The following is a 25,183-nucleotide window of genomic DNA, read 5'->3' on the forward strand; positions in this document are numbered from 1 at the left end:
CCACTTAATATTATGGCAGAGAAGTTACTGCAAGCTTTTGTTAGCATATTCCCAACTTTGTAACTCCAAATATTAACCAGTATTTACACTGAAAAACCAAAGAAACTGGTGCACCTGCCTAATATCGTGTATGGCCACCGTGAGCACGCTTAAGTGCCGCAGCACTCGACTATGTCTGAAGTAGTGCTGAAGGGAACTGACACCATGAATCCTGCAGGGCTGTCCATAAATCCGTAATAGCATGAGGGGCTGGAGATCTCTTCTGAACAGCACGTTGCAAGGCATCCCAGATATGCTCAATCGTGTCTGGGGAGTTTGGTGGGCAGCCCAAGTGTTTAAACTCACAAGAGTGTTCCTGGAGACACTCTGTAGCAATTCTGGACGTGTGGGGCGTCGCATTGTCCTGCTGGGATTGCGCAAGTCCGTCGTTGTGCTTAATGGTCATGACTGGATGCAGGTGATCTGACAGTATGCTTATGTATGTGTTACCTGTCAGAGTCGTATCTAGAAGTATCAAGGGTCGCAAATCACTCCACCTGATACGCTCCACACCACTGCAGAGCCTCCACCCGCTTGAACAGTCCCCTGCTGACATGCAGGGACCATGGATTCATTGGGATATCTCCATACTCGTAAACGTCCATCCACTCGATGCAATTTGAAACGAGACTCGTCCAACTAACCAATATATTGGTGTTGATGGGCCCAGGCGAGGCGTAAACCTTTGTGTCGTGCAGTCGTCAAGGGTACATGAGTGGGCCTTCGGCTCCGTAAGCCCATATCGATGATGTTTCGTTGAATGGTTCACACGCAGATACTTGTTAATGGCACACCATTGCAATGTGTAGTAATTTGCTGAAGGGTTGCACTTCTGTCACGTCGAACGATTCTCCTTAGTCGTCGTTGGTCCCGTTCTTGCAGGATATTTTTCCACCATAGCGATGTCAGAGATGTGATGTATTACCGGATTTCTGATATTCATCGTACACTCGTGAAATGGTCGTACGGGAAACCCCACCCCCTTCACCACTATCTCGGAGATACTCATCGCTCGTCCACAGAGTATAACACCACGTTCAAACTCACTTCAATCTTGATAACCTGCCATTGTAGCAGCAATAACAGATGTAACACCTGCACCCACCAGACACTTGTTGTTTTGTATAGGCGTTGCCAACCGTAGCGCCGTATTCTGCCTGTTTACATATCTCTGTATTTGAATATGCATGTGTGTACCACTATCTTTAGACCTTCAATGTACAGAATTCCCTGTTATATTATGAAATGAAATTCTGTATGTATTTAAAGAATTGATGGCAGTGTAATGTAATATTATTAAGAGTAATGTATAAATGCATAAAGACGAACAGTAATATTGCTCCTGCCTCCTTTCCATTCCCACCCTACCACAATTATCTGAGAAATTCTTCGAAATGCTGTACTGACGCTGAAAGAGTGAAACAGAGAGAAGGAGTGGCTGTGAAAGGGAGAGGGATGGAGACAGAGAGAGAAAGAGTACTAAATTTAGTTACTAGGTCAGCCCATCCAGAATAGTGGAAGAAACTGCCCTCGATTCCACGAGAGACATCTTGACAATCTGATATAGTCCGAACGTCTGCCATGAGATGGATCGTTAGTTTCGGTTCACAGGGTCAAACCAAACTTTATACAGTAAATTGAAATAATTTATTCGTACATAAGAACCCATAAGGTCACTGCTCCTATGAAGCGGGGTAGATGGTGACAGCCTCGACGTGGCCTACCCCCCCAGTATCGTGCCGCACAACGATCGCATTGCGAGAAGATAATCGAAATGCTCAGAACGAGCTGCGACACGAGAAGCAAATGTCACCACCAAACGGCGGCCGGACGTAGTAATACCTCCCGGCCCTTACAGGCGAAGTTACGCAAGAGAGCGAGACAAATGCCTGATTCCCCCCCGGAGCCAAGTGCGTGGACGAATACGTATATGCCAAGTTAACATAGAAGGATACACGAGGACAAAAGGAGACATCCTCACAAAGCTACTAACAGAAGAAAAAATTGACGTGCTGACCTTGCAGGAAACACATCTATCAGAAGAAAATACCTCGAGACTTCTAATACCAGGCTATGAAATTGTGGGCTATAAAGCCCATAATAAACACGGTATTGCAACACTGATCAAGAAAGAACTGGTTGATAATATTCAGGAAACTATGCACCACGAATTTGCCGTGGGAATCAAACTAAACGATATGACTGTGTATAACGTGTACAAGCCACCTTCAGAAAAATGGGAACAACCTGTTTTACCTAACCCACAACACCCTGCAGTCATAATTGGTGATTTTAACTCCCACCACCCCAGATGGGGCTATCAGTCTTGCGACAAAGAAGGACTCATGCTGGCAGACTGGGCAGATATAAATAATTATACATTAATATACGATGCAAAAGATACCCCCACCTTCTGTTCAGGAGCGTGGGGCACAACATCAACGCCCGATCTTTGTTTTGTCTCATCTGGAGAAACTGGAATAGCACTTCCGTCTAAGAGAACTGTACTGAGCCGTATTCCTCGGAGCCAACACAGACCAGTTATTATAGACCTTGGGATCCAAATACCAGTAATAAAGAGCCCCCCTATAGCCCGCTGGAACCTCAGGAAAGCTAACTGGGTTAAGTTTAAAGATACCATTGAAAATAATGTAAACAGAATTCCCCCAATTCCAGAAAATTACGACAGATTTACGAAGTTAATTATTAAAGCGGCACATAACTCAATACCAAGAGGAGCGCGGAAAGAATACATCCCATGCTGGACAAAGGAGTGCGAACAACTACTCGATGAATATAACAAAACAGAGAATCCAGAACTAGGAGAACAGCTCATAAGAGCTATGGACGAGGAACGCAAACAGAGATGGCAAAAGCGGATGGAACAAATGGACTTTACGCACTCCTCACAGAAGAGCTGGAGTCTACTGAGGAAACTTGGCGGAGCACAATTCAAGGGACGGAACATCAATAATAAAATGACCCCTAACAAGATATGCTCTTCTATACTACAAACATCCAGAATCCATGCCTCCGCCTCGAAGAAAAAAGAACTGCACCAACTGATGAATGAAGAGCTAGATGCAAGCGAGGAGGAAGCAGGTTTAGCGAACTGGGTAACACAAGAAGAGATAAATATAGCACTAAAGAAAATGTCATCTGGTAAAGCAGCTGGCTGTGACGGCCTTCTTCCAGAATTCTTGAAGAACTTCGGGCCAGAGGGAAGAGCATGGCTGTCTTCTCTTTTCTCTAATATCATAGATACCAGCCGATTACCAAAGCAATGGAAAAACGCACAAGTCATAGCCATCCAGAAACCAGGGAAAACAGGAGAGAATGCTAAAGATTATAGACCGATATCTTTATTGTGCACCACTTACAAGCTGTTTGAACGAGTCATCCTAGGCAGAATAGAAAGTAAAATAGAAGCTGCTCTTACCCCAGAGCAAGGCGGTTTTCGAAAAGGAAGAGATTGTTGCGACCAAGTTCTCGCCCTAACCACTTTCATTGAAAGAGGTTACCAAAACAAAAAGAAAACGGGCATGGTATTATTAGATCTCACCTCAGCATACGACACCGTATGGACAAAAGGGATACTGTATAAACTGTCAAAAGTCGTGAAATGCAAGAAGATCATAGATCTAGTCAGAAATATGTTGATAAACAGGAGATTCAAGGTATCTCTGAATGGGAAAACAAGCAGCTACAGGACACTACAAAATGGTCTCCCCCAAGGGTCTGTGCTGGCTCCATGCCTTTTCAATTTATACATAGCGGACATCCCAAACATGGAATCTCGTTCTTTTATGTATGCAGATGACATCGCTATCGCGGCTCACGCCAACACTTTCGAAGAACTGGAAGAAATTTTAAACAGGGATCTGGAACGACTACAACAATATTATGACAACTGGCACCTCAAAGTAAATCCGACTAAATCCGTGGCATCAATAATGCACTTGTGTAACAAAGATGCAAATCGTGAGCTAAAAGTGCAAATAAAAGGTAAATTGTTGAAAAACGATAGAACGCCAAAATATCTGGGTGTTAAGCTAGATCGCACTCTCACATATAAGAGCCACCTGTACGAAGTCGCCCAAAAAATGAAAACAAGAAACAACATCATAATGAAACTGGCAGGAACAACCTGGGGATGTTCCACTGAAACTCTACGCACATCAGCACTGGCACTTCTGTATAGTGTAGCGGAATACTGCGCACCCGTCTGGGCCCGCAGTAGGCATGTCAGATATATTGATGTGCAACTTAACGAGACAATGAGGCTCATAACAGGAACAGTAGGACCCACCCCGAAACCTTGGCTGCCCGTCCTTGCCAATATCGAACCACCCTCGATTAGACGTGAAAGAGCAATCCAGAGGTACAAAGAAAAGTTCAGGGACCTACCTCCTCCCCCTGACAGATTGATGTCAAGAAATCCCTTCTGGAAAGAACTCAAACAACAGATTGATATCGATAACCTGTGGAAACAGCAATGGCAGGAAAGCAAAGTGAATAACAGTTTCCTTATTGAGGACCCATCTCAACGAGTTCCAGGCTTCCAACTCCAACGTAGAGTGTGGGTAGCTCTAAATCGTCTGCGGACAGGTGTTGGTCGGTGCGGATATTTGTTGAAAAAGTGGGGTTTCTCCCAGGACCCCAATTGTGAGTGCGGAGAGAGTCAAACCATGCAGCATATAGTTGAGTGCGACGTACACGGACTTAAGGGAGGAAATCTGATGGACATACATGTGATAAGTGACCAAGCACTTTTGTGGCTGGAAACCCTGAAAATTTTATTGTAAATCATTGTTAATGTTAATTTAAATTTTTATGTTGATGTTTGTAAGTGTATCACGCTTTGCCTCTAGCTGAACAAGAAATAAATAAATCCTATGAAGCTTTAACAACAAATATATGAGGCAATGTCAGAACTCGCAGAGGAGCTATAATAAACCCTGTGATTACACGCTATAAAACTCATGAAACTGAAAGCTGCCAGATCTTTTTTAAGTGCATATTTGCTTGAGGTATTGGTAACAGTTTTCTTACATTAGTCATTTATGTACTCAAACTAAGTTGATTATTGCATTAACACTTGTAAAAATTGTAATACCCAAAAAAAGCCTTGAACGAATCGAAACTTAAAAGGACGTGTAGTAACGTGCACTTAAAATCACGCTTCATACTTGAGTCACATGTGTAGCAATAGTTGGGACATCTCTTGTGTGAGCGGGAAGGTCAGTCTTGCGTCAGTGTCAATTAGTGACAAACGAACAAACACAATGAAAATATGCAGACCAGTGCTAGTTTCCGCCGTAGACGTCAAATGACAGAATAACAGCATGTGATCCGCGACGACGCAGAACAATCGGCATGTGAGATAAGTCTGTCTTTCCGATACATTTCGCCGTGAACGGGGATGACTGCTACTCACCGACTCGTACTAGTGGTCGTCCATAGGAAAGCGTTGTACACACTGATGAGCCCGTTCCGAATCATGCTGTGTAATGCGTAATTGCGACTTACATCTACATCTACATCTACATCCATACTCCGTAAGGTAACTTCTCGTGTGTGCCAGAGCGTACCTGTGGTATCTTTTCCTCCATCACCCCGATTCGTTTACAAGTGGTGTATGAATAAAATGAATGTTGGTAAACGCTGTTATGTGCTCTATTATTCCTTTGATTTTGTACATCGTGATCATTTTGTGGCATACACACACACACACACACACACACACACACACACACACACACACACACACACACACTGATGATTCAAAACATCTACCTCACCTAGAAACCGCTCGGCCACAGAGGCCGGCAAAGTAACTCTACACACATACACATATGGCAGTATTATGACGTATACAAGGTATAAATGGCCAGTGCCTAGTTGGAGCTGTCATTTGTTCTCAGGCGGTTCATGTGAAAAGATTTGTGACGTGATTTGGGCCGCTCGACGGGAATTAAAAGACTTTGAAAGCGGGACGATAGTTGGAGCTAGAAGCATGGGACATTCCATTTCTGATATCTTTAGGAAATTCAGTATTCCGAGATCCACAGTGCGAGGACTGTGAGGAGAATTCCAAATTTAAGGCATTATCTATCATCACGGCCAATCGAGAGCAGCGCCGTTTGCGCAGAGTTGGCAGTGCTAACAGACAAGCAGTACTGCGTGGAATAACCGCAGAAATCAATTTGAGGAGCACGACGAACGTATCCGTTAGGATAGAGAGGCGAAATCTGGCGTTAACAGGATATACCGGCAGATGAGCGACTCTATTGCCTTAGCCAACAGCGCCTGCAGGGCGTCTCCTGGGCTCACGAACATGTCGATTGGATCATAGACAACGAGAAAGACGTGGCCTGGTCAGATGAGTCCCGATTTCAGTTGGTAAGAACTGATAGTGTGCGAGTGTGGCCCAGATCTGACGAAGCCATGGACGCAGATTGTTAACAAGGCACTGTGCAAGCTGGTGGTGGCTCCATATTGAGTGGGCTGTGTTTACATGGAATGAACTGGGGCTGGTCCAACTGAGCCGATCATTAGCTGGAAACTGGTATGTTCGGCTACATGGAAACCAGTTTCAGCTATTCGTGGACTTCATGTTCCCAGACTGTGAAGGAATTTTAATGGATGCTAAAGCATTATCTCACCGGGCCATTATTGTTCGCTGTTTGTTAAATGAACATTCTGAACAATTATCGCGAATGACTCGGCCATCGGGATCGCCCGACATGAATTACAACGAATTTTTATGGGATATAATCGAGAGGTCAGTTCGTGCACAAATTCCTGCACCGGCAATACTTTCGCAATTATGGCCGGCTATAGAGGACAAATGTAAGGATGTAGAGGCTTGTCTCATTAGGGGTAAGATAGATACTGCCTACAGGAAAATTAGAGAGACCTTTGGAGAGAAGAGAACCACTTGTATGAATATCAAGAGCTCAGATGGAAACCCAGTTCTAAGCAAAGAAGGGCAGGCAGAAAGGTGGAAGGAGTATATAGAGGGTCTATACAAGGGCGATGTACTTGAGGACAATATTATGGAAATGGAAGAGGATGTAGATGAAGATGAAATGGGAGATACGATACTGCGTGAAGAGTTTGACAGAGCACTGAAAGACCTGAGTCGAAACAAGGCTCCGGGAGTAGACAACATTCCATTAGAACTACTGATGGCCTTGGGAGAGCCAGTCCTGACAAAACTCTACCATCTGGTGAGCAAGATGTATGAAACAGGCGAAATACCCACAGACTTCAAGAAGAATATAATAATTCCAATCCCAAAGAAAGCAGGTGTTGACAGATGTGAAAATTACCGAACAATCAGTTTAATAAGCCACAGCTGCAAAATACTAACACGAATTCTTCACAGACGAATGGAAAAACTAGTAGAAGCCGACCTCGGGGAAGATCAGTTTGGATTTCGTAGAAATACTGGAACACGTGAGGCAATACTGACCTTACGACTTATCTTAGAAGAAAGATTAAGGAAAGGCAAACCTACGTTTCTAGCATTTGTAGACTTAGAGAAAGCTTTTGACAATGTTGACTGGAATACTCTCTTTCAAATTCTAAAGATGGCAGGGGTAAAATACAGGGAGCGAAAGGCTATTTACAATTTGTACAGAAACCAGATGGCAGTTATAAGAGTCGAGGGACATGAAAGGGAAGCAGTGGTTGGGAAGGGAGTAAGACAGGGTTGTAGCCTCTCCCCGATGTTATTTAATCTGTATATTGAGCAAGCAGTAAAGGAAACAAAAGAAAAATTCGGAGTAGGTATTAAAATCCATGGAGAAGAAATAAAAACTTTGAGGTTCGCCGATGACATTGTAATTCTGTCAGAGACAGCAAAGGACTTGGAAGAGCAGTTGAACGGAATGGATGGTGTCTTGAAGGGAGGATATAAGATGAACATCAACAAAAGCAAAACGAGGATAGTGGAATGTAGTCGAATTAAGTCGGGTGATGTTGAGGGTATTAGATTAGGAAATGAGACACTTAAAGTAGTAAAGGAGTTTTGCTATTTGAGGAGCAAAATAACTGATGATGGTCGAAGTAGAGAGGATATAAAATGTAGACTGGCAATGGCAAGGAAAGCGTTTCTGAAGAAGAGAAATTTGTTAACATCGAGTATAGATTTAAGTGTCAGGAAGTCATTTCTGAAAGTATTTGTATGGAGTGTAGCCATGTATGGAAGTGAAACATGGACGATAAATAGTTTGGGCAAGAAGAGAATAGAAGCTTTCGAAATATGGTGCTACAGAAGAATGCTGAAGATTAGATGGGTAGATCACATAACTAATGAGGAGGTACTGAATAGGATTGGGGAGAAGAGGACTTTGTGGCACAACTTGACCAGAAGAAGGGATCGGTTGGTAGGACATGTTCTGAGGCATCAAGGGATCACCAATTTAGTATTGGAGGGCAGCGTGGAGGGTAAAAATCGTAGGGGGCGACCAAGAGATGAATACACTAAGCAGATTCAGAAGGATGTAGGTTGCAGTAGGTACTGGGAGATGAAGAAGCTTGCACAGGATAGAGTAGCATGGAGAGCTGCATCAAACCAGTCTCAGGACTGAAGACCACAACAACAATAGAGACAGCATGGTTCAGTATTATTGCAGGGAACTTCCAACGACTTGCTGCGTACATGGCACGTGGAGTAGCTTCACTACGTCGGGCAGAAGGATGATACGGTAATAGCAGGTATTACACTACGGGCCATTAAAATTGCTACACCACGAAGATGACGTGCTACAGACGTGCAATTTCACCGACAAGAGCCGGCCGCGGTGGTCTCGCGGTTCTAGGCGCGCAGTCCGGAACCGTGCGACTGCTACGGTCGCAGGTTCGAATCCTGCCTCGGGCATGGCTGTGTGTGATGTCCTTAGGTTAGTTAGGTTTAAGTAGTTCTAAGTTCTAGGGGACTGATGACCACAGCAGTTGAGTCCCTTAGTGCTCAGAGCCATTTGAACCATTTTTTAACCGACAGGAAGAAGATGCTGTGATACGCAAATGATTAGCTCTTCAGAGCATTCACACAAGATCGGCGCCGGTGGCGACACCTACAACGTGAGGAAAGTTTCCAACCGATTTCTCATGCACAAACAACAGTTGACGGGCGTTGCCTGGTTAACGTTGTTGTGCCTCGTGTAAGAAGGAGAAATGCGTACCATCACGTTTCCGACTTTGATAAAGGTCGGATTGTAGCCTATCGTGATTGCAGTTTATCGTATCGCAACATTGCTGCTCGCGTTGGTCGAGATCCAGTGACTGTTAGCAGACTACGGAATCGGTGGGTTTAAGAGGGTCATACGGAACGCCGTGCTGGATCCCAACGGCCTCGTATCTCTAGCAGTCGAGATGGCAGGCATCTTATCCGCATGGCTGTAACGGATCGTGCAGCCACGTCTCGATCTCTGAGTAAACACATGGGGACGTTTCCAAGACAAGAACCATCTGCACGAACAGTTCGACGACGTTTGCAGCAGCATGGACTATCAGCTCGGAGACCATGGCTGCGGTTACCCTTGACGCTGCATTACATACAGGAGGGCCTGCGTTGGTGTACTCAAAACGACGAACCTGGATGCTCGAATGACAAAACGTCATTTTTTCGGATGAATCCAGGTTCTATTTACAGCATCATGATGGTCGCATCCGTGTTTGACGACATCGCGGTGAACGCACATTGGAAGCGTGTATTCGTCATCGCCATACTGGCGTATCGCTCGGCGTGTTGGTATGGGGTTCCATTGGTTACACGTCTCGGTCACTTCTTGTTCGCATTGACTGCACTTTGAACAGTGGACGTTACATTTCAGATGTGTTACGACCCATGGTTCTACCCTTCATTCGATCGCTGCGAAACCCTATATTTCAGCAGGATAATGCACGATTGCATGTTGCACGTCCTGTACGGGCCTTTCTGGATACAGAAAATGTTCTACTGCTGCCCTGGCCAGCACATTCTCCAGATCTCTCACCAACTGAAAACGCCTGGTCAATGGTAGCCGACCAACTGGCTCGTGACAATACGCCAGTCACTACTCTTGATGAACTGTGGTATCGTGTTGAAGCTGCATGGGCAGCTGTACCTGTACACGTCATCCAAGCTCTGTTTTACTCAACGCCCAGGCGTATCAAGGCCGTTATTACGGCCAGAGGTGGTTGTTCTGGGTAGTGATTTCTCAGGATCTATGCACCCAAATTGCGTGATAATGCAATCACATGTCAGTTCTAGTATTCCATGCTGCTGCAAACGTCGGCGAACTGTTCGTGCAGATGGTTGTTGTCTTGCACACGTCCCCATGTGTTGACTCAGGGATCGAGACGTGGCTACACGATCTGTTACATCCATGCGGATAAGCTGCCTGTCATCTCGACTGCTAGAGATACGAGACCGTTGGGATCCAGCACGGCGTTCCGTTTTACCCTCCTGAACCCACCGATTCCATATTCTGCTAACTGTCATTGGATCTCGACCAACGCGAGCAGCAATGTCGTGATACGATAAACCGCAATCGTGATAGGCTACAATCCGACCTTTATCAGAGTCGGAAACGTGATGGTACGCATTTCTCCTCCTTACACGAGGCATCACAACTAAGTTTCTCCAGGCAACGCAGGTCATCTGCTGTTTGTGTATGAGAAATCGGTTGGAAACTTTCCTCATGTCAGCACGTTGTAGGTGTCGCCACCGGCGCCAACCTTGTGTGAATGCTCTGAAAAGCTAATCATTTGCATATCACAGTATCTTCTTCCTGTCGGTTAAATTTCGCGGCTGTAGCACGTCATCTTCTTGGTGTAGCAATTTTAAATGGCCAGGTGTGTGTGTTCCTTAATTCTACAAGAGAAAGAAGTCAGCGATATACTACTGTAATTATCTGCGTATGCTCTACGACCCTAGTTGAGAAAGTGATTGATCTCCATCTCTTTCCATTCGCTTAAACTATTCGTCATTCCACAGACGTACGATAGGCTACTGTTTGAAGCAGACCAAGTTATTTCACATGGTGAGTGTAGGATCGCATAGTTATCTCATCCGGTCCACATGCTATCCGACGTTCAGAGATTTTGCTTAATTTACTATTGCTCCTATTTTTTTCGGTGTATGCAATTTCTGCATACTTGTAACGAGTGGGCAGAGAAACCATATTACAATCTTCCTCACTGAAACCGTTTCGAAAGACCGAATTCACAGCCGGCCATGTGGCAGAGCGGTTCTAGACGCTTCAGTCTAGTTAAGGTTAAGTAGTTCTAAGTTCTAGGGTACTGATGTTGAGTTCCATAGTGCTCAGAGCCAATTTGAACCGAATTCAATATTTCCGCTTTTTCTATGTCCCCCTCTGTTTCAGTGCCTGTATGATCAGTGTCTGACTGAAAATATGATTTTTATCCATTTACTGATTTTACGGAAGACCAAAACATACGATTTTTGGTCAGATCGCTTCCCAAACGCTCTGCCGCTACGTTTCCTGAGGTAGATGGTCTAAAATGCATCATTCTACCACGTTTGTCTCACTTTTGAAGCTTGCCTTCATTCAGATTATTCCAAATTCAAAATCTGTAACAACGTCATCAAATATTAGAAAGCTCTTTACTGCAGTAAATACGCCGGCATCCGTTGACGAGTAGCCTATCATTGTGATGTAGGTTCAAAAATGAAACGACCTGACTTACTGGATGTCGCTTACATATTTGAACAGTAAAATCTCTATACTGTGTACATATGCGGCCGGCGACGACATACACCAAATTGTTCAATGTTGTTCGCACACGGCAGTGCCTCTAGAACTAAGAATGACGGCCTGCACCTGTGGACCATTCCTACTTACCGGTAACTGAGCCCAGTCCACATCAAATACTTTGATCGTGTATAAGTGGTGATGGTAAACTACGCTCCGGTACAAAAGCAACTGCTGTGACCAAAAGGGAAAACTTGTTCACGAGCTCCTGTAATACAGTGCTATGCTTGACATGAGAAATAAGATTAAGCAGTGAGGTCAAAGGTCGGTGTGAAAAGTTGCGACTCTTTGAGTTCCTGACAACTTCGTTATCCTGTGGGAATGGAATGTTGGCTGAATGTGGACAGGGAGCAAATAAAATAAGTGTGAAAGTACTGAGCAGCAGCAGCAGAAATGACATTAACGACAAATCAAACATCAACACTGAGGACCACGCAGCAGCTGAAATAAGGTATTCTGCCACATGGGAAGCCAAATCACGCGTGACGACGATACAGGAAGGATACAAGAAGCAGATTAACACAGGAAAATAGAATCGTAAAAAGTCCACACCACACCAAAAAAGGTATATAAGTATGATGATCGTTGTTTAAGAAAGAAATGTTTGTACGTCTGGAGCATCCTTCGAAAATCGGTCATGGGCTGTGGAAAAGTCTGAAAAGAAAAGAGTCGAAGCATTTGCTGTGTGGTACCATAGAAGGATGATGATTATTAAGAAGAGTGATGAGAGAGGAAATGAGGAGATTGTCGGAAAATTGGCGAGAAGAGGAATTTTTCGAAAACACAGATTAGAAGGAACATAAGGGAATAACATCCGACTTAAAAGAAACGTAGAGAGCAAAACTTGTAGATTGGAATAGAAAGGTGAAACAATTGAAGATGCTGGGGGTAATAGATAATCTGACATCAGGAGATAAACAAGAGGAAGGAAACATGGCTGTGCGCGGAAAGTCACTTAGAGACTGATGACTTCGCTTCTCTTCCGCTTCTGCAGATGAGCTTCAAGCAGACCAAATTTTCTCATGACGAGAAACATACGTGTAACTAAATCAGAGTATTCGTTAGTTGCAGAAGTAACTTATTATACTTTTAATCTACTGCAGCCTAATCCTTCTGAATCTGCTTACTGTATTCATCTCTCTGTCTCGCTCTACAATTTATGCCTCCCACATTCCAGTTTAATACTAAGCTCGTGACCACTTGTCTCAAAATGTGCCCTATTGACCGATGTCTTCTTTTAGTCAAGTTATGCGATAAATTTGTTTTCTCCCCAATACTGTTCACTATCTAATCATTAGTTACGTGACCTACCCAACTAATCAACATCATTATTCTGTAGCACAACATTTGGGAAGACGCTACTCTCTTCTTGGCCAAACCGTTTATCGAGTATGTTTCACTTCCATACAAGGCTACAGTCCACACAAATACATTCAAGGAAGACTTGAAAGGTCTCTGTTGGATTCCTTTCATGTCAATTTCTTAAATCTGTTGTCATTTACGGCATACATTCCACTTATAAATTTACTGTGGTGTTTCTATCTGGGAGGAGACTGAGCAGTGGAACATGTTACTTTTACACATAAACAAGAACGATCTGTCACACTACCACACTTTAAAACACTGTTTATATGTAATTCATGTCACGCAGCCTCATGCGGAACCTACATCTGCTTTCTTTTATATACTGTATATGATAAGATACTGTCATCCCCCTTCCCTTCGGTGTGAAAGAATGAATGAGCAAATGTATTTCTAGTTGCATGCTTGATGGTAGCAGACAAGCCTGTCTGCTAGAGAACAGTAGGACCAACGTCGGAACAGGTAGCTAAGCTTTCTAAAAGCAAAGAGGTTTCTATTCTTAGTATGGTCCTGTCCGTCCCTTGTCATGTTGGCATAGGAAGCTGCCTCTCTGGTCACTTCCGTTTGTATCTGTGAAGCACCCTCGGTAGGGGCCCAGGCCAGTCTGTCCACGGCGAGCGTCTGAAGTGGTAAGAGATCTCCGGCTAAGCACGTCTCTGCTACGTCCATAGGACAATGGATTTCTTAAGTTCAGCCTAACTGAAAATTTAATCACCTTTATTTCAGGTTTAGATCTAAAATATCTAATGTTATCTTAAATTGCAATGCAGTGTAATTCGAGTGTGAAGTTTAGAATATCTTGCAGTAGTTGCTTCGTCACTACTTTGTGAGTAAAGTGGAACCATGTATTGATGATCCGTAACCCTAAGATCATCAATCTTAAATGCGAATGTGCGTGAGATTATAACGTCTCGTCTTGACAATATTTTTCAGTATAGCAACTTTTCTTTATGTTCAACCCACGTGTGGTGTACTTTGTGAGACCAGAACCACGTGCTTATTCAATTGTTTGACCCATCAGGTTAATAGTAAGACGATAGTAACCAGTTCGAGGTTTTTCTTTTGTAAATTGCGTTACGATGTAATTTATTTTATTTATCAAAAATGTTGTGGAGTTACACTCTTTGTGTAAACCAAGTTGACCACGTGAAGCATGTGGTGTAATCATCAAAGTAGCCCTCAGATATTCTTTTCGGGAAGTTTTCACAGAGAGTTAGTATGAATTTAGTATACCAGTGTGTGGTAATTTCATGACGGACAGGATTGCGCTACGAACATAACTTCTTTGGGTGAAAATTGAATCGGTTGGTTGTGTTTAATTTCCTCTTGCATATGTTTCAACGATCTTCGTGTGTTGTTTTATGAATGCAGTGTTGTATGCAGTCTCCCAATCTTGGCTCCATATTTGATGTGTTCCGTAAGATTACAAACTCACATTTTCACAGTCCTAAATAAGGCATCAGTTTAGTTATGACTCAAGTTTAATATGCTGAAATTTTAACGGAACAATGATCAATGTTAAAATAAATCTCCAAATATAAACTGATTTATTTCTTTTTATTTAAATTCTCTTTATATATATATATATATATATATATATATATATATATATATATATATATATATATCACCGGTTGTTGTGAGATGACTATTAAAAGATTATAATTAATGTTAGTCCGGTTGGCAATTTGGTAAACTAGACTGGATACCTGGTGAAACAGTTGCTCAGTAATGCAAGGATAACTTCCCCAGATAGCTCACAGCTTTTAACCAGCTTTTATTATCTTGAATATTAGCACCGCTTTCAGAACAAGTTAATGCATCAACTTTACAGACTTCCTAAAACTTAAATATGTATTCGATGATAACAAATTTCTCTCTTTCAGAAAATCTTTTCTTTCCATTGCCAGCCTACGTTTTATATCCTATCTACTTCAGCCATCATCCGTTATTTTACTGCCCAAATAGAAAAACTCATCTGCTATTATGTCTCGTTTCCTAATCTAATTCCCACAGCATCACCTGATTTAGTTCGATTACGTTCTATTGTGGTTGTTTGATTTTGTAGGTGTTTATCTTATATCCTCCTTTCAAGACACTGTCCATTCCATTGAACTGCTCTTCTACATCCTTCGCTGTCTCTGACAGAATTAGAATGCCATCGGTAAACCTCAAAGTCTTAATTTTTCTCCCTGGACTTTAATACCTGCTCCAAATTTTTCTTGCTTTTCTTTACTGCTTGCTCACTGTATAGATTGAATAACATCACGGATACGCTACAACCCTATCTAACTCTCTTGCCAACCACTAAAAATGGAAATGAGCGTTTGTCATCGTTGGCGGGGAGGCCCCATGCGGGGAAGTTAGGCCGCCAAGTGCAAGCCTTACTTCAGTTGACGCCACATTGGGCGTCTTGCGCGCCGTTGATGAGGGTGCAATGATGATGAAGACAACACAACACTCAGTCCCGGGGCGGAGAATATCTCCAACCCGGCCGTGAATCGAACCCGGGCCCGCTTGCGTGGGAGGCGAGCACGTTGCCAACCAGCTAAGCTGCTTCCCTTTCACGCCCCGACCGTTTGGCTTCTGTACAAGTTGTAAATAGTCTTTCGGTTCCCCTGCTACCTTTAGAATCTCAAAGAGAGAATTCTACTCAACACTGTCAAAAGCTTTCTCTTAGACTACAAAGATCTTCTGAGATAAATCGTAGAGGCAGTATTCCATAGCGTCTTCCTACATTTCTAGGGAATCCAAACAGATATTTCCTGAGGTCTGCTTCTACCAGTTTTTTCCATTCTTATATGAAGAACTGATATTAACATTATGCAACTGTGACTTATTATACTGACAGTTTGGTAATATTAACACCTGTCAGCACGGGCTTTCTTTGCAATTGGAATTAACATGTCCTTCTTGATGTCTGAGGGCATTTCGCCTGTCAAGTACATCTTGCACGCCAGATTGCTCTCCCAAGGCTATTAGAAGTTCTGACTGAATGTCGACTACTGCTGGGTCCTTGTTTCGACTTAGGTCTTTCAGTGCTCTGTTAAGTTCTTTTCGCTGTATCATATCTCCCATTTCATCTTCATCTACATTTTATTGTATTTCTATAATATTGCCTTGAAGTACATCTCCCTTGTGTAGACCCTTTACATACTACTTCCAAGTTTCAGATTTCCCTTCTTTATTTAGGACTGGTTTACCATCTAAGCTCGATATTCATTCATACCTGTCTTTTTCCCAAAAGCCTCTTCAATTTTTTTTCATGTGGTACCTATCTATCTCCTAGTGGCATATGACTGTAAGGTCTCAAACAAATAACACACGTTACGTTGAATTCCTGAAACTATGATAGTTGCCGGCACTACCGGTGTCTGGAACAGTGTTTATAAAGAGGTAATTGAAATTAGGATGGCGGATAATTTGATTAATAGAGACAATGGGTTTCCTCTCAGCGGGACGTGGAGCTCTGTACTATCCCGTATTAAAACAGAACGTTCTTCGGTGCGGTCAGTCCGAGTGTTCGAAAATCGTCTCTGAGTGCGATATACCGTTGCCGGCGGGTAGCGCTACCTGCCCAGTCTTGTAGGGAAGTTACAGTGGTGGGCGGCGCATGCGCCGTGTACGATACGGAGGACTATATAGGATGTCGATTTGCAGCCTTGCCATCACTTCTCAGCGGGACTCAGGAGCAGAAGTAGCGTTCTTCCGAAGATGTCGAACAATTGGATCGCCGAAATATTGAATCCAGTTGCTTTTAGTATCCGGCTGCAAGCCCAAATAGACTTTCAAGACTTATTACACCGGGAAAGCCTACGAAGACGAATATTCAAGTTGTTGTGTAACATCTATGAGACTGGAGACGTACCGACAGACTTTTGTCAAAATCTCATCGACACAATTCCGAACATAGCGAGAATCCCTGAGTGCGAGGACTGTTACACGATCAGGTTACCAGCTCGTCCATACGTGCTGCTGACAAAAATAATATACAGAAGAATGGAAAAGCTAATTGTGGGTCTGTTATGTGAGGATCAGTTTGGCTTTAGGAAAGGTAACGGCACCAGAGAGGTACTTTTGGTGTTGTCGCTGATAGTGCAAGCACGTTTGAAGAAATGCCATGACGCGCTCAGGATTTGTCGACCTAGAAACAGCGATCGATAGCGAATGTGTTGCAAAATGTTCGAAATACTGAGAGAAATATAAATAAACTACAGGCAAAGACGAATGATATACAATTTGTACAAGATTCGAGAGGGGACAATAAAACTGGAAAACCAAGAACGGCGTGCCGGGATTAAAAAGGCTGTAATAACCCCTACTGTTCAATCACTACTTTAAAGAAACAATAGAGGAAATAAAATAAAATAAGAGTGGGATTAAAATTCAAAGTGAAAGGACATCAGTGTTAAGATTCGCTAACAGCATTGCTATCCTCAGTTAATGTGAATATAATGAACAGTCTGTTGAGTAGAGAAAGCGGACTGAGAATAAACCTGTAAAGGACAAAGGTAATGAGAAGCTATGGAAATGAGAAAGTCGAGACACTTAACAGCAATATTGGTGATCTCGAAGTAAATGCAGTCAAGGAATTCTACTATCCTGGAACCAAAAGAAACCATGACGGGGGAAACAAGGACGTAAAAACCAGACTAGCCCAGGCAAAGAGGGTATTCTAGGCCAAGAGAAGCCTACTAGTATAGAACGTAGGACTTAATTTGAGGAAGATATTTCTGTAAATGTACGTCTGGAGCACACCAAAGAATGGTAGAATGGTAGTGATTCGTGGACGATGGGAAAAGCGGAACAGAAGAGAATCCAAGCATTTGAGATGTGGTGCCACAGAAGAATGTTGAAAATCAGCTGAACTGATGGGCAATGAATGAAGAGATTCTCCCCAGAGTCACCGAAGAAACGAACATATAGGAAACACTAACAAGAAGAAAGAGCGGAATGATAGGACACGTGTTAAAACATCTTCCATGGCACTAGAGGGAGCAGTATGGGATAAAAACTGCAGGGGAAGGCAGATATAGGGATGTTGTTGTTGTTGTGGTCTTCAGTCCTGAGACTGGTTTGATGCAGCTCCCCATGCTACTCTATCCTGTGCTATCTTCTTCATCTCCCAGTACTTACTGCAGCCTACACCCTTCTGAATCTGCTTAGTGTATTCATCTCTTGGTCTCCCTCTACGATTTTTACCTTCCACGCTGCCCTCCAATACTAAATTGGTGATCCCTCGATGTCTCAGAACATGTCCTACCAACCGATCCCTTCTTCTAGTCCCAGCAAATAATTACGAGGAGGATGGAGGGTCTCGGCGGAGGTTCGAGTCCTCCCTCGGGCATGGGTGTGTGTGTTTGTCCTTAGGATAATTTCGGTTAAGTAGTGTGTAAGCTTAGCGACTGATGACCTTAGCAGTTAAGTCCCATAAGATTTCACCCACATTTGAACATTTTTGATGGAGGGCGCAAGAGATTCTCTGACACAAAGAGGTTTGCTTTGTAATTCGTGACGGGCCGCATCAAATCAGAAGACTGACGCCAAAAAAGAAGCAAATACCTTCTTCTAGATTCGTGGTCTTTCTGTTGGTCTGTGAAACCTGATGATAGCCATTCCTCTGATTTCAGTGCAAAATATTTTCTACTTATGGCAGTGCAAATGTTTGTGGCATATTTTATTTTAATTTTCAAGTCAAATTTGTGTTCTTCGTGGTGTTAAGATTGTGAGGGTCCTTAGTGACCTTCCTATTAATCCACATCCCCACGATTATAGCTAATCAATATGAGAATTGAATGTTTGATTCACGACTGTCAGTATTTTCCCTGTACCGCCTGTAGTCAAAATTATTTTTTTATTTACTATTAATCCTTGAGCGATCATTGCCTATTTTCTCACAGTAAGTCTTGGATATTGGGAATGAAATTGCATCCTTGCTTCCGCCACTAGTTAAATATGAAACAAAGTTATCTTACTAGCCATGCATAGTGATTAATCTGGTAGTTGTGTCCGTAACGTGTAAAGATTCAGTAACAAACTTTCCGAGCTTTGACACAATAGTTAGAGATTGCGGCCGGGCAGAGTGGCCGAGCGGTTCTAGGCGCTACAGTCTGGCATCGCGCGACCGCTACGGTCGCAGGTTCGAATCCTGCCTCGGGCAAGGATGTGTCTGATGTCTTTAGGTTAGTTAGGTTTAAGTAGTTCTAAGTTCTAGGGGACTGATGACCTCAGCACTTAAGTCCCATAGTGCTCAGAGCCATTTGAACCATTTTTTGGAGATTGCGTTTCGAAGTAATAACGGCCATGGATGACAATCAGATTGCGAAGCTTGAACATGTTGCGGATAAATGGTAAATCTGACGCTTTAATATTTGTTGCATTAATCCAACCACACAGCGCGAGAACTGAAATAAGAAAAATTTGGTAGGTATCGGAGAGAAACGGTTTACTGTAATGAAGTAAAGCCTTCTCACCGGTAGTCGAAACAAATAACGCGATTTGTTTTTCAGATATGGATATGTGACGGCAGGCCAAATTGAAATGGTGTACAGTATCAAAGCAACGAAAAGGGTGCAGAAACAAAGCCTTCTTCGATATGCAGCACCGTTTCCTTTTCTTTTCAGATATGCTCACGAGAATCATTCTGCAATTTAGTACCGCATTTCGTTGTTGTTGTAGTGGTCTTCAGTCCAGAGACTGGTTTGATGCAGTTCTCCAGGCTACTCTATCCTGTGCAAGCGTCTTCAAGTACCTACTGCAAGAAACTTTCTGAATATGCTTCGTGTATTCGTCTCTTGGTCTCCCTCTACGATTTTACCCCCCAACCTGGCCTCCAGTACTAAATTGGTGACCCCTTGATGCTTCAGAACATGTCCTATCAAGCGATTCCTTCTTCTACTCACAAATTTCTCTTCTCCCCAATTCTGTTCAATACCTCCTCATTAGTTACGTGATCTACCCATCTAATCTTCAGCATTCTTCTGTAATACCACATTTAGAAAGCTTCTATTCTCTTCTTGTCTAAACTGTTTATCGTCCATGTTTTACTTCCATACAGGGCTACACTCCTTACAACTACATTCAGAAAATACTTCCTGACACTTAAATCTACACACAATATTAAATTTCTATTCTTCAGAAACGCTTTCCTTGCCATTGCCAGTCTATATGTTATATCCTCTCTACTTCGACCATCATCAGTTATTTTGCTCTCCAAATAGCAAAACTCATCTACTACTTTAAGTGTCTCATTTCCTAATCTACTTCCCACAGCATCACCTGATTTAATTCGACTACATTCCATTATCCTCATTTTGCTTTTGTTGGTGTTCATTTTATGTCTTCCATTCAACATTGTACATTCCGTTCAAATGCTCTTCCAGGTCCTTTGCTGTCTCTGACAGAATTACAATATAATCGACAATTATATTTCTTCTCCATGGATTTTAATACCTACTCCAAATTTTTCTTTTGTTTCCTTCACTGCTTGCTCAATATAGCAGTTGAATAACATCGGGGATAGGCTACAACGTGTCTCACTCCCCTCCGAACCACTGCTGCCCTTTCATGTCCCTCGACCATTATAACTGCCATCTGGTTTCTGTACAAATTGTAAATAGCTTTTCGCTCCCTTTATTTTACCCCTGCCACCTTCAGAATTTGAAAGAGGATTTTGCACTCAACACTGCCAAAAGTTTTCTTTAAGTCTGCAAATGCTAGAAACGTCGGTTTGCCTTTCCTTAATCTATCTTCTATGATATGACGTAGGATCAGCATTGCCTCAAGTGTTCCAACAATTCTACGGAATCCAAACTGATCTTCCCCGAGGTCGGCTTCTACCAGTTTTTCCAATCGTCTATAAAGAAGTCGTGTTAGTATTTTGCCAGGAAGTTTCATATCAGCCCACACTCCGCTGCAGAGTAAAAATCTCATTCTGGAAACATCCCCCAGGCTGTGGCTAAGCCATGTCTCCGCAGTATCCTTTCTTTCAGGAATGCTCGTTCTGCAAGGTTTTAGGAAAGTTTGGTAGGTAGGAGACGAGGTACTGGCAGAAGTAAAGCTGCGAGAACGGGGCGTGAGTCGTGCTTGGGTAGCTCAGTTGGTAGAGCACTTGCCCGCGAAAGGCAAAGGTCCCGAGTTCGAGTCTCGGCCCGACACACAGTTTTAATCTGCCAGGAAGTTTCATATCAGCGCACACTCCGCTGCAGAGTGAAAATCTCATTCTGGAAACATCCCCCAGGCTGTGGCTAAACCATATCTCCGCAGTATCCTTTCTTTCAGGAGTGCTAGTTCTGTAAGGTTCGCAGGAGAGCTTCTGTAAAGTTTGGAAGGTAGGAGACGCGGTACTGGCATAAGTAAAGCTGCGAGGACGGGGCGTGAGTCGTGCTTGGCTAGCTCAGTTGGTAGAGCACTTGCCCGCGAAAGGCAAAGGTCCCGAGTTCGGGTCTCGGCCCGGCACACAGTTTTAATCTGGCTGGCTGGCTCTGGCACTATGCGACTTAACGTCTGAGGTCATCAGTCGCCTAGAACTTAGAACTAATTAAACCTAACTAACCTAAGGACATCACACACATCCATGCCCGAGGCAGGATTCGAACCTGCGACCGTAGGGGTCGCTCGGCTCCAGACTGTAGCGCCTAGAACCGCACGGCCACTCCGGCCGGCAGTTTTAATCTGCCAGGAAGTTTCATATCAGCACATGTTTGCACAAAAAATATACTTTCTAAGTATCTGTTTATTGACTAACAATACGAGCCTCTGACTGCAAAACCATTGTGTAAAAAACGCATGTCAAGAGCACTTTCCAGTACCGCAGTATTTGCGATGCATGTTTTAGGTGATTCACTGCGTATAAATTATCTAGTAGAAAGCGTCGAATGCTCTTTGAGACTAGAATCAGATTTTCATTATGCAGCGGCAGATTAAAACTGTGTGCCGGACCGAGAATCGAACTCAGGACCTTTGCCTTCCGCGGACAAGTGTGTGGTGTCACCGCTAGACACCACACTTACTAGGTGGTAACTTAAATCGGCCGCGGTCCTGTAGTACATGTCGGACCCGCGTGTCGCCACTGTGGGATCGCAAACCTAGCGCCACCACAAGGCAGGTCTCGAGAGACTGAGGAGACCTCGTCCCCAGTTGTACGGACAACATAGCTAGCGATTGGACGTGCTAAGCCTTGCTCTCATTTGCCGAGAGATAGACAGTAGAATAGCCCTCTGCTAAGTTAAATGGCGACCACCTAGCAAGGCGCCATTTGTATCAGTGCCAATAGCTTACGAGTATGCAGGAGAGATGTATTCCAACAAGAGAATAAAGTTAAGTATTAAAAAAGCTACGTATTTTTCTTTAGTGCATTTATAAGTCTCATGTTCCAGACTTCACGCCCGTCTGCGTTAGCCTTGCGTGCCCTATCGGCTACAGCATTGTGTCTGGGCTGTATGGTCTAGACACAACAAAGTGTTCTACCAACTGAGCTACCCAAGCACGACTCACGGCACGTCCTCACAGCTGCTGGCAAAAGTAAAGGTGTGAGGAAGGGGCGTGTCGTGCTTGGGTAGGTCAGTTGGTAGAGCACTTGCCCGCGAAAGGCAAAGGTCCTGAGTTCGAGTCTCGGCCCGCACATAGTTTTAATCTACCAGGAAGTCTGTTTGAGACTGTTCGCAGGTGATGCGGTTGCCTACAAAAAGAAATGTAGCAGCCCTTGAAAGCAGTATCGATTTTCAGAATGACCTGCAGAGTTGTGATGAATGGTGCAGGCTCTTGCAGTAGACCGTGAACGTAAATAAATGTAACATACTGCGCAAAGATAGGAAAAGAAATTCATTAGTGTACATTTCCTGTTGATGACAAACCGCTGGAGACAGTATCTGCCGTAAAATATCTAGGAGTAAACATCCAGAGCGACCGTAAGTGGAATGACCTCATAATAGGATGCGAGACAGATTCATGGGAAGAATCTTAAAGAAATGTAACTCGTCACGGAATCATTTAGTCGGCGCGAGAGCGTTACCGAGAAGATTGGCAAACTCAATTCCATTGGTACCTTACAAGAGAGATGGTGTGCATCATGGACACGTTTACTAGTGAAATTTCGAGAGAGAAGTTTCCGGAAAGAGGGGGACAACATATGAGTTTCTTCCACATACATCTCACGCACTGATTACGACAAGAAAATTTAAGAAATTAAAGCCAATGTAAAGGCTTGCCGACAATCATGCTTACCGCGTGTGAAACAGGCGAGGGGACATCAGTTAGTGGTACCGGAAGTACCCTTAGCCACACACCATTTGGTGGCTTGCGGAGTATGGTGTAGATGGTGGTTTTCAGTGTATACATGCAGAGGGGATAACGATAGTTAGTGTAACAGCTACCGATAAATTGTGGACTGCTAACTTAAAAACATTGGAGAAGCAAAGAACACTATATCTTCCAAAGAACGGACCAATGAAAATGACCGTCGTATGTAGATGTAACACCTCCGAATTCTACAGCTGACTAGCTTAATCTGAGACGAAGTGAAGGTATTTGTTCTCTTAAACACATTTAGCTAAAGCAGGCAAATTTCTAAAAGTAATACACCGTCGTATCTCTTGACTGCCAGCTAGTTTGTCGATGGATTTGCTTAAATTAAAGTCCACTGTATTAAACCCCTAACTGGTGTCGCCGAGAGAGCACATGTTTGGTTCTTGTCCTTTGGAGCTTCAACCTCGTCTCTAATCTCTAATGGTGTCTTCGTCATTTCGAATGACAGTAATTTACGATTGCTAGAAAGTACGATACAAACAATGAAAAACAACACGAAATGGATCAAAATTAATGGTAGAAAATATACTGTATTCTATTCGCTGATGATATAATAGTCTTGTCATAAAATACTTTCTGATGACTAAGACACGTACAAATTTAAAAAAAAATACATTTCATCCGATTCGTTGATGACATGGTGGTCAGGCACATATTGAAACGGACGCGAATTATACGTTAAAGGTGCACTCATTGTGTATGCCGGAAGGTCTCATTCAGAATGTAGAACAGGCTGTTCTGGCAGTCATTAAGGCAGCATCGCGCAACGAACTGGAGATTGTGCCACACATTGGAACAAACTATGCTCGTCGTCTAGGCTCCGAGGTAATACATGAATGATTCCAGAGACTAGCAGCACTCCTAAAAACAGCACTTGAGATATTTGGGCAAAAATTTAAGTGTATGTCGAAAGCATAGGCTAAGGGGAAATGGAGGTGATGTATATGTCACAATAGACCAAAAACTCAAATCCATTGAAATAGAAATGGAAGCTGCATGCAAGATTGTTTCTGCAAGACCCAGTATCAAGGGTGGACATACAATCTCCCTATCGATGACCAGAATCACCGCATGATATGACCGAAAGCTTTGCAGTAAACCTCAGTTCATCTGTACGTTGAGAAACAGCAAAAATCGATAAAATTGAACAAAGGCCAAGGGTCCGCTAGAATCCCTGTCAACTTATATACTCAATTTACGAGTGTGTTAGCCCCTCTGTTAACTACAATCCATCGTAGATCCCCCAAACAAAACAAAGGTCCCACCCGTCACGAGAAGCGTAGCAGACATGTTCCACAAGACTACAGTCTAGTATCCTTGATATCCATTTGTTATAGAATTTTAGAACATATTCTGAACTCAAACATAATGGAGTATCTCCTCCATGCCAACCATCGAAAACATACATCACGCGGAATATAACTCGTACTTCTCTCACATGTCATACTGACAGTTGTAGCTGTAGGTTCAGCAGAAGGCCGCTAAATCGTAACCGAGAAGTAGATTTTTCCAGTAAAAGCTTTTACATTATGACGCGGCTCCATATTAAACTGAAGAAACTGCAAAAAGGTGGGAATTTAAGGAGATGGGACCTGAATAAACTGACTAAACCAGAGGTTGTACAGAGTTTCAGGGAGAGCGTAAGAAAACAAATGGCAGGAATGGGGGAAAGAAATACAGAAGAAGAATGGGTAGCTTTGAGGGATGAAGTA

General features: G+C 43.2%; 1 protein-coding gene and 1 non-coding gene across 4 annotated transcripts in view; one reads left to right on the plus strand and one right to left on the minus strand.

Moving 5' to 3' along the window:
* Positions 1–25,183, minus strand: part of LOC126204465 (uncharacterized) — a 119,752-nt gene that overhangs the window by 85,043 nt on the left and 9,526 nt on the right. The gene's annotated exons all lie outside the window — the stretch shown is intronic.
* Positions 21,250–21,324, plus strand: Trnas-cga (transfer RNA serine (anticodon CGA)). The gene has a single exon. It is a non-coding gene; the product is annotated as a tRNA-Ser (tRNA).

The sequence above is a fragment of the Schistocerca nitens genome, chromosome 9 (assembly GCF_023898315.1).
Source record: "Schistocerca nitens isolate TAMUIC-IGC-003100 chromosome 9, iqSchNite1.1, whole genome shotgun sequence".
In the NCBI taxonomy this organism is placed as follows: domain Eukaryota; kingdom Metazoa; phylum Arthropoda; class Insecta; order Orthoptera; family Acrididae; genus Schistocerca; species Schistocerca nitens.